The sequence below is a fragment of the Dendrobates tinctorius genome, unplaced genomic scaffold (assembly GCF_039654945.1).
Source record: "Dendrobates tinctorius isolate UK_male_01 unplaced genomic scaffold, ASM3965494v1 ptg000159l, whole genome shotgun sequence".
In the NCBI taxonomy this organism is placed as follows: domain Eukaryota; kingdom Metazoa; phylum Chordata; class Amphibia; order Anura; family Dendrobatidae; genus Dendrobates; species Dendrobates tinctorius.
This window is the reverse complement of record NW_027361826.1, coordinates 9580231-9592948: the sequence shown is the minus strand read 5'-3', so window position 1 is coordinate 9592948 and position 12718 is coordinate 9580231.

The following is a 12718-nucleotide window of genomic DNA, read 5'->3' as shown; positions in this document are numbered from 1 at the left end:
CCCAGGCCGGCCAGCCGATACCCGTAGCGAGGGGGTCTCCTACCTCGGCCTGGTGCGGATCTCCTGGAGGACGCCACGGTGGCCCAGGATGGGTGTCACGGCGGTGGCGTGTGCAGCAGGGAGCGGCGTCCGGAGGATGTCCGTCTCCGGGATTAGGCCGCCGCCGGTAAGTATTTTCCCCCCGGGGGTTCCCGGCTCCGGCGGCGCAGGTACGACGGCAGCGCGGCTGCAGGGGGCTGTGACCGGGTGGCGCTGCTTCCGGGGCTCCCGGGCGTCCCGCGTGGCTTCCGGTCTTTCCCGAGGTAACGGTGACGTCAGGGGGCGGGCGGAGGATGCGCTTCCGGGTCAGCGTGCCACTGCGCATGCGCGAAGGCTCCAAGATGGCGGCGCCCATCGGAAACACCGATGGCGTCGGCTTTCGGACCGGGTCCGGCGCCAGCTGGGGTAGTGAGCCCTGTTAAGGGGGGGGAGGGGCGCGGCATAGATACTGCTGACCGGAGGAGGGGTATTTAGGCAGGACCCCGGCAGGGTACCTTGCCTTGGCCACATTATTACAAGCAGCAGCGTACAGCAGCAGCAGTGGTAATGGAGAGTAATCGAGAGCAGCAGCAGCGGCAGAAGCAAGGGCGACAGCAGCGGCAAACATCACTGCCGCCCCTGGATGACCTTCGGCAGGTCAAACAGAAAAAGAAAGTGTCCCGTGACAGTAATGAGCGGCCGGGACGAAGTGACCAGTCCACTCGTAAGAGCTCCTCCAGGCAGACAGTAGCATCGGCTGAAAGAAATCCCCCTCATTCTCCGGTACTTGATTGTGGCACTGGTAAGTGATCTTCGTGAAAGTTCACTCAGTGACGGGACCCCCCTTCTGTGTTTTTTTTTTTTCTAGGGGAAAAAAGCTACAAGTAAGACCAAACATAGGGAATGCGCACTCTGTGCATGCCCGTTACCGGACGCGTGCCTCAAAAAATTGTGCCCCCCTGTATTCAGCAGACAGTGGCAGAAGAGTCGCCCGCGGTAGCGGCGAGTTTAAGGGACATTGTCAGGGCAGAAATGAGGGAAACCCTAAAGTCCTTATCCCAGCCGGAAAGTCTAAGGGGCGAGGTCCTGGCGGAGTCGGATTCCTCGGTAGAGTGGAGAAAAAGCAGAGACTCCCAGGCTTCATCTCCCTCGTCCTCCTCAGGAGAAGAGGACTCGGGGCGATTTTGTCTGCCTCTTGACCGGGTAGACAAGCTGGTCAAAGCAGTCAGAGGGACAATGGAGGTAGAGGAGCCTAAGCCCCAATTGTCCATGCAGGATGTCATGTTCTGTGGGCTGGAACAGAGGAAGCGGAGAGTCTTCCCGTTAAATCAAAAAATCCAGGATCTGATCCACAGAGAGTGGAAAAAGCCAGATAAAAGAGGGTCCCTACCACCAGCCCTCAAACGCAGATACCCCTTCGACGATCCGGCAGTGAATACGTGGGACAGAGCCCCCAAATTAGACGCAGCCATCGCAAAGGCATCGAAAAAATCCTCGCTGCCCTTTGAGGACATGGGATCCCTTAAAGATCCCCTAGACAGAAAGGCTGATACTTTCCTTAAAAACACATGGGAAATGGCGGCCGGGTTCTTAAGACCAGCAGTGGCTTCAACGTGCACGGCCAGGTCCATGATGGTCTAGTTGGACCAGTTGGAGTCACAACTAAAACAGGGTACATCAAGACAGACAATTCTTGGGGCCCTACCGACCATCCAAGAGGGAGCAGCCTTCCTAGCAGATGCCTCAGCGGATGCAGTGAGAATGGCCGCCAGAGCAGCAGGTCTCTCTAATGCCCTGTGGCTAAAGTGCTGGCAGGGAGACATTCAGTCCAGAGCAAAGCTCTGTGCGATTCCATGTGAGGGCGAATATTTGTTCGGCGCTGTCCTAGACGAGCTGCTTGAGAAGGCGGGAGACGATAAGAAAAAATTCCCAAACCTTTCGTCTGCGTCCTACCGTCGTCCATTTGGTAGGAGATTCGCCCAGGGGAGAAGGCGCAACTCTTCGCCTTTTAGAGATCGCCCCAGATGGGAAGACAGAAGGAGAAGAGGTACGGGCTATATGTTCACACGCTCGTCGAGAGATCAAGAGACCAAATCAATGACTAGCAATTCCCGTGGGGGGGTAGACTGTCATCCTTCTTCCCGGCATGGTCACATATTAGTGACAAATAGTGACTGGGTGCGCAAGGTAATATCCACCGGGCTTAGATTGGAATTTACCCAGATCCCGCGGGATACCTTTAAACTAACCCCCTTAAGATCTTCTCATCTCGAACAAGCGGCCTTAGAAGCGGAAGTCTTGAGCCTATGCCAAAAAAATGTCCTGGTAGAGGTTCCAGAAGCTGAAAGAGGAAGAGGGTTTTACTCTCCCCTGTTTCTAATCCAGAAACCTGATAAGACATTCAGAACGATTATAGACCTTCGTTCCCTTAACGAGTTTTTGATTAATCGTACATTTAAAATGGAGTCCATTAATACAACAATAAAAATATTGTTTAAAGGTTGTTTTATGGCAGTCATAGATTTGAAAGATGCGTACTATCATGTACCTATCCATACAGACTTCCAACAGTTCCTGAGGGTGGCAGTTTCAGTAGATGGCACAGTGCGTCAACAGTATAGAGCCCTTCCCTTTGGTCTCTCGGCAGCACCCAGGGTATTTACAAAGATAGTGGCCGAAGTTATGGCTCATTTACGGGAGGTTGACTTCTTAATCATTCCATATTTAGACGATTTCTTGATTGTGGGAAAATCAGTGGGTCATTGTAGATCCCAGATAGAAAAAGCTAGATCCAGGTTACAAAACCTCGGATGGATTTTAAACTACGAGAAATCCCGACTCCAGCCCTCGAAAATACAGAAGTTTCTAGGCCTATTACTAAATTCAGAGACTCAGCAGTGCCTGCTGCCACTAGATAAATTACAAAAGATACAGGAGCAGGTTCTTCGGGCAATTGATAATCCATCTATGACCCTCAGACAGGCCATGTCCCTGTTAGGCTCTCTAACTTCATGCATCCCAGCAGTTAGGTGGGCACAATTCCACACCAGAGCCCTTCAAAACGACGTCTAGGTTAATAGCAGGGCCCTGGAAGGCTCCTTACAAGGTCGAATGTTGCTAAGCCCCTCAGCTGTTACATCACTGAGATGGTGGCTCGATAGCGAGAACCTAGCATCAGGGGTGCCCTGGATAACACAGATAACCCGTATTATAACCACAGACGCAAGTTCCTTTGGTTGGGGAGCCCATATGGGGGACATAGTGTTACAGGGACAGTGGGATTCTGATTCTGAAATCTCATCCAACCAGAGAGAGCTATTGGCGATAGAACGGGCAGTCAAAAAACTCATTATGTATCTACAGGGCCATCATGTGAGGATACACTCGGACAACCAAGTAGCGGTAGCATATGTCAACCACCAAGGTGGAACCCGCTCCAGCGCGCTAATGCAGATAACAGAACGGCTCCTCCAGATAGCAGAGAGAAATTTTCTGTCTTTAACCGCGCTCCACATCAGCGAAAAGGACAACGTAAGAGCAGACTTTTTAAGCCGCAAGGCTCTAAGACAAGGAGAATGGTCTTTGAACAAAGATATTTACCACCAGATTGTCCGCAGATGGGGTCAGCCAGAGGTAGACCTCTTTGCCACCAGAGAAAACAGAAAAGAAAGATCGTTCTGCTCTCTGAACCCCAGGGAAAATCCCCTGGCGGTGGATGCCCTCCTGATAAGATGGGATTTTTCTCTGGCATACGCCTTCCCGCCATTGAATCTTCTTCCTCTGGTAGTCAAGAAGATCAGAGAGGATCGGGCAAAAGTCATACTAATTGCCCCCTTTTGGCCCAGGAGGACCTGGTTCGCATGGTTGAGGACCATGTCGGTATGCGATCCCTGGGTACTGCCGAACCTTCCGGATCTCCTCTACCAGGGGCCAGTCAGCCACCCACAAGTAGCGGGACTTCATATGACGGCGTGGTGTTTGAAAGGTCACTATTAAAAGATAGAGGGTTCTCCAAGAACTTAATTGACACCCTCCTAAAGAGCAGAAAATTAACTACCACTAACATCTATGCTAGGACCTGGAAACGTTTCCTGTCCACCTTTCACTTTGACGTCAGAGACGGAATTCCCACGAAACATATTCTGGAATTTCTCCAGAAAGGTTTCGAATTGGGTCTCTCCACAAGTACATTAAAAGTGCAGGTTTCAGCCTTAGGGGCCCTGTTTGCAGGTGATATTGCAAAAAATTATTGGGTAGCAAGGTTCATCAGAGCAGCGGCCAGATCGAGACCTATACACAAAGAGAGATGTGTGCTGTGGGACTTAAACTTAGTCCTTACAGCCATGACAGAAAGTCCGTTTGAACCTTTAGATTCTGCCTCACTAAAGATTATATCTCTTAAGACAGCATTTCTGGTAGCGATAACATCCGCACGTAGGGTGAGCGACATACAGGCACTTTCCAGATTGCCCCCTTACACAGAGTTCTTACAAGATAGGGTAATCCTAAGGCCAGATCCAGCATACCTTCCCAAGGTAGCAACACAATTCCACAGGACACAGGAGATAGTTCTGCCTTCCTTCCTCCCTAATCCAACCAACCCTAAAGAGCAGAAACTTCAGGCATTAGATATTAGGAGGTGCTTACTTACATATCTAGCAGCCACGGATCCTTGGAAGAAGGAAAACGCATTATTCCTATCCTTCCAAGGTCCCAGGAAAGGATACAGAGTATCAAAACGCACGTTAGCAAGGTGGATTAGGGAGGCTATCTCTCTTGCCTACACAGCAGGTGGCGGGCCAGCTCCACAGAATCTGAGGGCGCATTCCACTCGGGCCATGGCATCATCCTGGGCAGAAAGATCTGGAGTATCAATTGATCAAATATGTAAGGCGGCCACCTGGTCATCTCCTTCCACCTTCTTTAACCACTATCGGTTAGACATGGGGGCCTCCTCAGACCTCACCTTCGGGCTAAGGGTGCTGCAGGCTGTAGTCCCTCCCTAAGTTAGTTTACATCTCTGTAATTCTCTCGTGGTGCTGTCATGGGAGTCCGAATAAAGTATTAAGTTACGTACCGGTAACGGTATTTTTTGGAAGCCCATGACAGCACCCTTAGTTCCCTCCCTTGTTCACATATAGGGGTGCACTCCTTTAGAAGATTGTTCATAAAGTCACCTTATGGGGGAGATGGTATAAAATAATTCTGGTAAATAGGGTAGATAGGTTGTATATATTATATGTTGTGTACTAACCATGGTAGCCTCTCAAGCTCTGTAATCCAACTGATGCGTGGGAGAGGTGCCGCCCTTTTTGTATCTGTAGGTTTCCTGTTCCTATAGGGCGGATCCCCTCTCTCGTGGTGCTGTCATGGGCTTCCGAAAAATACCGTTACCGGTACGTAACTTAATACTTTCCCACGTTTACTTTACATCAGCACAATTTTGGAACCAAAATTTTTGTTGTTAGGAAGTTATAAGGGTTAAAAGTTGACCAGCAATTTCTCATTTTTGGAACACCATTTTTACGGACCACATCACATTTGAAGCCACTTTGAGGGGTCTATATGATAGAAAATACCCAAAAGTGACCCCATTCTAAAAACTACACCCCTCAAGGTGCTCAAAACCACATTCAAGATGTTTATTAACCCTTCAGGTGCTTCACAGGAATTTTGTGAATATTTAAAAAAAAAAATGAACATTGAACTTTTTTTCACAAAAAAAAATAATTCAGGTTCAATTTTTTTTATTTTATCAAGGGTAACAGGAGAAAATGGACTGCAAAAGTTATTGTGCAATTTGTCCTGAGTACGCTGATACCTGATATGTGGGGGGAACCACTGTTTCGGCGTATGGCAGAGATCAGAAGGGAAGGAGCGCCGTTTGACTTTTTCAATGCAAAATTGGCTGGAATTCTGATCAGACGCCATGTCACGTTTGGAGAGCCCCTGATGTACCTAAACAGTGGAAACCCCCCACAAGTGACCCCATTTTGGAAGCTAGACCGCCCAAGGTACTTATCTAGATGTTTGGTGAGAACTTTCAACCCCCAAGGGCTTCACAGAAGTTTATAACGTACAGCCGTACAATTATAAAATCATATTTTTTCCACAAAAATGATCTTTTCACCCTCAATTCTTACTTTCCCAAGGGTAACAGGACCCTAAAAGTTATTGTGCAATTTGTCCTGAGTACGCTGATACCCCACATGTGGGGGTAAACCACTATTTGGGCGCATGGCAGAGCTCGGAAGGGAAGCAGCGCCATTTGACTTTTTTGGCTGGAATTGAGATCGGACACTGTCGCGTTTGGAAAGCCCCTGATGTACCTAAACAGTGGAATCCCCCCACAAGTGACCCCATTTTGGAAACTAGACCCCTAAAGAGCTTATCTAGAAGTGTGGTGAGCACTTTGAACTCCCCCAGTGCTTCACAGAAGTTAAAAATCGTATTTTTTCCAGAAACATGATCATTTAGTCCCCATTTTTTTTATTTTCCCAAGGGTACCAGGAGAAAATGGACCCCAAAAGTTGTTGTCCAATTTGTCCTGAGTACACTGATACCCCATATGTGGGAGAAAACTACTGCTACTGTATGGGCACACGTCGGGGCTCGCAAGGGAAGTAGTGACGTTTTGGAATGCAGACTTTGATGGAATGGTCTGCGGGTGTCATGTTGCCTTTGGAGAGCCCCTGATGTACCTAAACAGTGGAAACCCCCAACAAATGACACCATTTTGGAAACTAGACGCCCTAAGGAACTTATCTAGATGTGTGGTGAGCACTTTTAACCCCCATGGGCTTCACAGAAGTTTATAACGCCCGGGCATGAAAATAAAAAAATCATATTTTTTTCCCACAAAAATGATATTTTTGCCCCCAATTTTTTTATTTTCCTAAGGGAAACAGGAGAAATAGGACCCCAAAAGTTGTTTTGCAATTTGTCCTGAGTAGGCTGATACTCCATATGTGGGGGTAAAACACTGTTTGGGCGCATGGAAGAGCTTGGAAGGGAAGGAGCACCATTTGACTTTTTCAGCGCAGAATTGGCTGGAATTGAGATCAGACGCCATGTTGCGTTTGGAGAGCACCTGATGTGCCCAAACAGTGGACACCCCCCAATTCTAACTCCAACCCTAACCCCAACACACCCCTAACCCTAATCGCAGCCCTAACCCTAGCCCAAACCCTAATGGGAAAATGGAAATACATTTTTTTTATTTTATTATTTTTCCCTAACTAAGGGGGTGATAACGGGGGTTTGATTTACTATTTATGGCGGGTTTTTATGTTTGGCAGCTGTCACACGCTAAAAGACGCTTTTTATTGTAAAAATAGTTTTTACATCACCACATATTGAGAGCTATAATTTTTCCGTATTTTGACCCACTGAGTCATGTGAGGTCTTATTTTTTGCGGGACGAGTTGACGTTTTTATTGGTATCATGTTTGGGCACATGACTTTTTTTATCGCGTTTTATTCCGATTTTTGGGACGCAGAATGAACAAAAACCAGCATTTCATGAATTTCTTTTGGGGGGTGCGTTTATACCGTTCCGCGTGCGGTAAAATTGATAAAGCGGTTTTATTCTTCGGGTCAGTACGGTTACAGCGATACCTCATTTATGTCATTTTTTTATGTTTTGGCGCTTTTATGCAATAAAAACAATTTTATATAAAAAATAATTATTTTTGCATCGCTTTATTCTACGAGATGTAACTTTTTTATTTTTTCTCTGATGATGCTGCTATGTGGCAGCTCGTTTTTTGCGGGACAAGATGACATTTTCAGCGGTACCATAGATATTTATATGCGTCTTTTTGATCGCGCGTTATTGCACTTTTTGTTCGGCGGTATGATAATAAATCATTATTTTTTGCTTTGTTATTTTTTAAGGGGTTCGCTAAAGGGGTTAACTAATGGGACAGTTTTATAGGGCAGGTCATTACGAACGCGGCGATACCAACTATGTGTACTTTTATTGTTTTTTTTTTATTTCCAAAAAATGAATTAGGGAATATTTTTTTTTTATTTAGTGATTTTTTTTTTAAATTATTTTTTTATTTTTTAACTTTATTAGGTTGTCCCAGGGGGGAAATTACTGTCAGCGATCTGTCACAGGAATAGACGCACACTTCCTCATGCCTGCGCTTTGCAGGCACTGAGGAAGTCAGCTCCCTGCAGGCCCCCGAAGGTCCCTGTCGCCATCTTGGATCCTGGGACCTGCAGGGAAAGAGCCCCCCGCAGCAGCGCTGAACATTGCGCTGCTGTGGGGGGCTCAGGGAAGCACGGAGGGAGCCCCCTCCCTGCCGATGCTTCCCTTTAACCCCCGATACACCGCGATCGTGTTTGATCACGGTGTGCAGAGGGTTAACGTGTCAGGGGCGGTCCGTGACTGCCCCTGACACATAGTGCCGGGTTTCAACTGTGATAATCAGCGGCGCTTAGCACGTGGGCGCCGCTGATCGCGCTAGACGTACCATCCCGTCCATGGGCATAGGGGCCCGGGTCCCATGGACGGAATAGTACGTCTGATGTCAGAAAGGGGTTAAACCAATGATTGAGCAAACATGAATGGTACCCTAATCCAGTCCAATTTGTGGAGAAAGGAATCCAGCTCACCTAAACTGTGTTCCAAATTATTATGCAAAAAGAGTTTAGGAGTGATAAGGTTAGAATTTTTTTGTCATTTAAACTCATTGATGGTGATGTGTGTCAGGGCTCTTTATATCACTGAAAGCAATTGCAGATACCTGTGCAAATTAGTTGGGCAGGTGTGTCCAAATAAAGGCAAGACTACTTAAAAGGAATCTGTCACCCTTTTTTTCCCCTATTAGCTGCCGGCATAGACATCGGGGGCTTATCTACAGCATTCTGTAATGCTGTAGATAAGCCCCCAATGTAACATGAAAGAGAAGAAAAACTGTTGTGAGTTCATTTTCCCCTTCACCGTTGTATGATGAACTCCCTCTGCTGGTGAAGAGAGGTAGTAAAATTGATTGGGATTGGAAAAACCTGTCATCTGAACAGGCGGAGCGTGATTGGACACCCGGAATCACTGAGTGGATATAAGGCAGCTGATGCCCTGCAGGGTTGCTGGTGATCCTTTCTGCTCTGAGCTCTTGCAATCCAGTTCAGTACCTGTCTTCTGAAAGCTACGTTTTTGCTCTCTTATTTTTCCATGAGATTGTGTCTGTTTACTTAGTGTTTGTGTTCTGCCTGCCCTTGTTGGTACAGGCTGAGCTCCATTTTTGTCTCTGGTCAAGTTGATCTTTTGCTCAGTCTTCAGAATATACCTGAGTGCTAATATAGTGATTTTGAAGTCTAGTGACTTCAGGGCCTTTTTTCTATCAGACGTGTTGGACATTATTTTGGCAGAATTTTTGCGGATTGCAGCCAGCATTTTTTCTGTCCTTTCCTATTTAGTTAGTTGGGCCCCATCGTTTGCTCAACCTGTCTTTCTGTCTGTGTTTTCATCTGCTTTTCACCGACAATACATGTTGGGGGCTGTCTATTGCTTTGGGGTTTGCTCTGGGGCAGTTTAGATTTCCCCTTTCTTTCGGCTTATTTAGTTCTCCGGCTGTGAACGAGGGGTCTAGGGCACCGTAGGAACCCCCCACGGCTACTGTTAGTTGTGTGAATAGGATCAGGGGTCTGCAATCCGATAGCTACCAACCTCTCCGGTTTTCTAGACTTAGCTTGTATTTTTGTTTTTTCCTCCTTCGGTGACTCAATCATAACAAAAAACACGTTATATTATACTCACCGAGGTGGGCGGTCCGGTCCGGCGCCTCCCTTCTTCATGCAATGACGTCCTCTTCTCCCATCCTGAAATGGCTCCGGCTGAGGCGCATTGCTCTGCGCTGTTGAGGGAAGAGCAGAATTCTGCAGTGCGCAGGCGCCAGACCTCTCCCGACGCCTGCGCACTGCAGGACTCTGCTCTGCCCTCAACAGGGCAGAGCAGTGCGCCGGAGCATTACAGGATGGGAGGAAGTCATCGCATGAAGAAGGGAGGCGCCGGACGGGACGGCGACACCCATCGGACCGGACCGCCCACCTCTGTGAGTATAATATAACGTGTTTTCCTTCTCTTTCAGGTTACATCGGAGGCTTATCTACAGCATTACAGAATGCTGTAGATAAGCCCCCGATGTCTATGCCAGCAGGTGAAAGGCCAAAAAAAGGGTGACAGATTCCCTTTAAGAAGGCTGTGCCACATTATTAAGCAGCCTACATTTTTTGCCAAAATGGGAAAGAAAAAGGATGTGTCGGCTGCTGAGAAGCAACAAATTGTGGAGTATTTAGGTCAAGGCATGACTACAATCAACATTGCCAAGACACTTCATCGTAATCATCGCACAATCAAGAAGTATGTAGCTGATTCCCAGCACACACGTGTGCGTGCTGATAAGGAAAAATTGAGGACTCTTTCCAACAGGCAATTGCGTCAGGTTAAAAGAGCAGCTGCAAAAATGCCTTGTCATAGCAGCAGATAAGTTTTTGAAGCTGCTGGTGCCTCCAACGTCCTCCGAACAACAAGATGCAGGGTCCTTCAGAGGTTTGCAGCTGTGCGTAAGCCATCCTGTCGACCACCTCTATCCACTGCACACAAGCAGAAACGGCTCCAGTGGGCCAAACCATACATGAAGACTGACTTCCAAACTGTTTTGTTCACCGATGAGTGCCGTGCAACGCTCGATGGTCCAGATGGATGGAGTGGAGGATGGCTGGTTGATGGACACCCCATGAAAACACGGCTAAGGCGCCAACAAGGAGGAGGTGGAGTAATGTTTTGGGCTGGAATCATGGGGAGAGAGATTGTCGGCCCCTTTAGTATCCCTGAAGGGGTAAAGATGAACTCCATAATCTATGTGGAGTTTCTAAAACAGCACTTCCTGCCATGGTTCAAGAGGAAGAACCGTGCTTTCCGCAGCAAGATCATTTTCATGCATGATAATGCACCGTCTCATGCTGCAAATAACACATCTGCATCTCTGGCTGCTATGGGCATAAAAGAGGACAAACTTATGGTGTGGCCACCATCTTCCCCTGACCTCAACCCCATTGAGAACCTCTGGAGAATCATCAAAAGGAGTGTCTATGATGGCGGGAGGCAGTTCACATCTAAGCAACAGCTCTGGGAGGGTATTCTGTCCACATGCAAAACAACTGGAAGAACAAACCATCCAAAAACTGACAAATTCAATGGACGAGAGAGTTCAGAAGCTTCTTTCCAACAAGGGGTCCTATGTGCAAATGTAACATCACCTAGAATAAAGTTTTGACTTGAAAACTGTTTGATTTCATTTTGTAATAAGCTGATAATGCTTATAATTTCACAATTGACCATTTTTTTGATCAAAATGAAAACGTTAAACTCTGCTGTGCATAATAATTTGGAACATGCATTTTGAGTATTTCTTACTTTTAAAAATATACTGTTTTCATAGGCAGTTTGTTCAAAAACATTGCAATTATACTAGAATATTAGATGACTGGAAAATAACAATGACTGCAATTCATATAGGTAATTTAGAGAAAATATGAGGAAATATTTTTGCATAATAATTTGGAACACAGTGTAGATTCAATTCTGTTTGTGGAGTTAATCTTGGACGGTGCATGGAGAGCTGTGTCGGCAGCGGGCAGGAGAAATATCCAGCATCATGTCCATGGATAAAATAAAATATTTTCTTTATTAAATCATGTTGATCTTTTTCAAAAAAAGGTAAGGAGTAAATAGGGATGACTTTATGCATTTCAAACCAAGAGGTTCTGAGTTATAATCCAATTTTTGACCAGGGTGCCCAAACTTTTACATACCACTATATGTTCTGAAAGGAAGTTTTTAGAATGTTACATCTCTTATACACGTAAAAGGTGATTGGAAAAGCTTCACCGCGTGATGAATGGTATGGTTGCTCTTCTAAGTGACTGCATCAATCCATCAACCACTGAACACTAGTAAATTGTGCCAAAAAAAAAAAAAAGCACAAGCGAAAATGGATCAGCACAGACCATGTAAAATTCTAATTTTCATTTCATTCAGTTAAACAAAAAAGATATCCATAGCGCAGAGTTAAAATCGTGTTCACCGACGCGTTTCTGGACGATGTCCGTCATCATAGAGTATATCAGGTTATCACAGAAAACGCTATTTAAAGGTTCCATCTAAAGGGACGTAATAGATGACTCAAACATGAGGGCAAGTATGCAAAAAAAAAAATCATATAAGAAATATATACTTCGGCCAGAAACGGTGTCAGAGTGAACATGATTTTAACTTTGTACTATGGATATCCTAGTTTTTAATTTAATGGAATACAAACTTGAATTTTAGATTTCCTATACCGTATTTTCTGTTTGTTTTTTTTTCATACCTTATAGCTCTGTAAATATAAACCTGTCTTTGCGGAGGATAGATTTGGCTAATGAATTGAGACTAAGCAAACATATTTCTGTAATAATTATGCTGCAAAGTTTCTTATGGAGATAGTCACAAAGTACTGGAACAAGCAAAAATACAGGTCACATGATGTAGGCACACGGTGTCCGCACACTTTGCATTTCAGACTGGACAGGGAAGAATGGGAGAGCAACAATGGCTACAGACAGCAGACAGACCTGTAGTGGGAATATCTCTGTGTAAGGCATTAGACAATCAATGTCAGGAACTGCAGCTCCAGAAACTGCCCGGAGA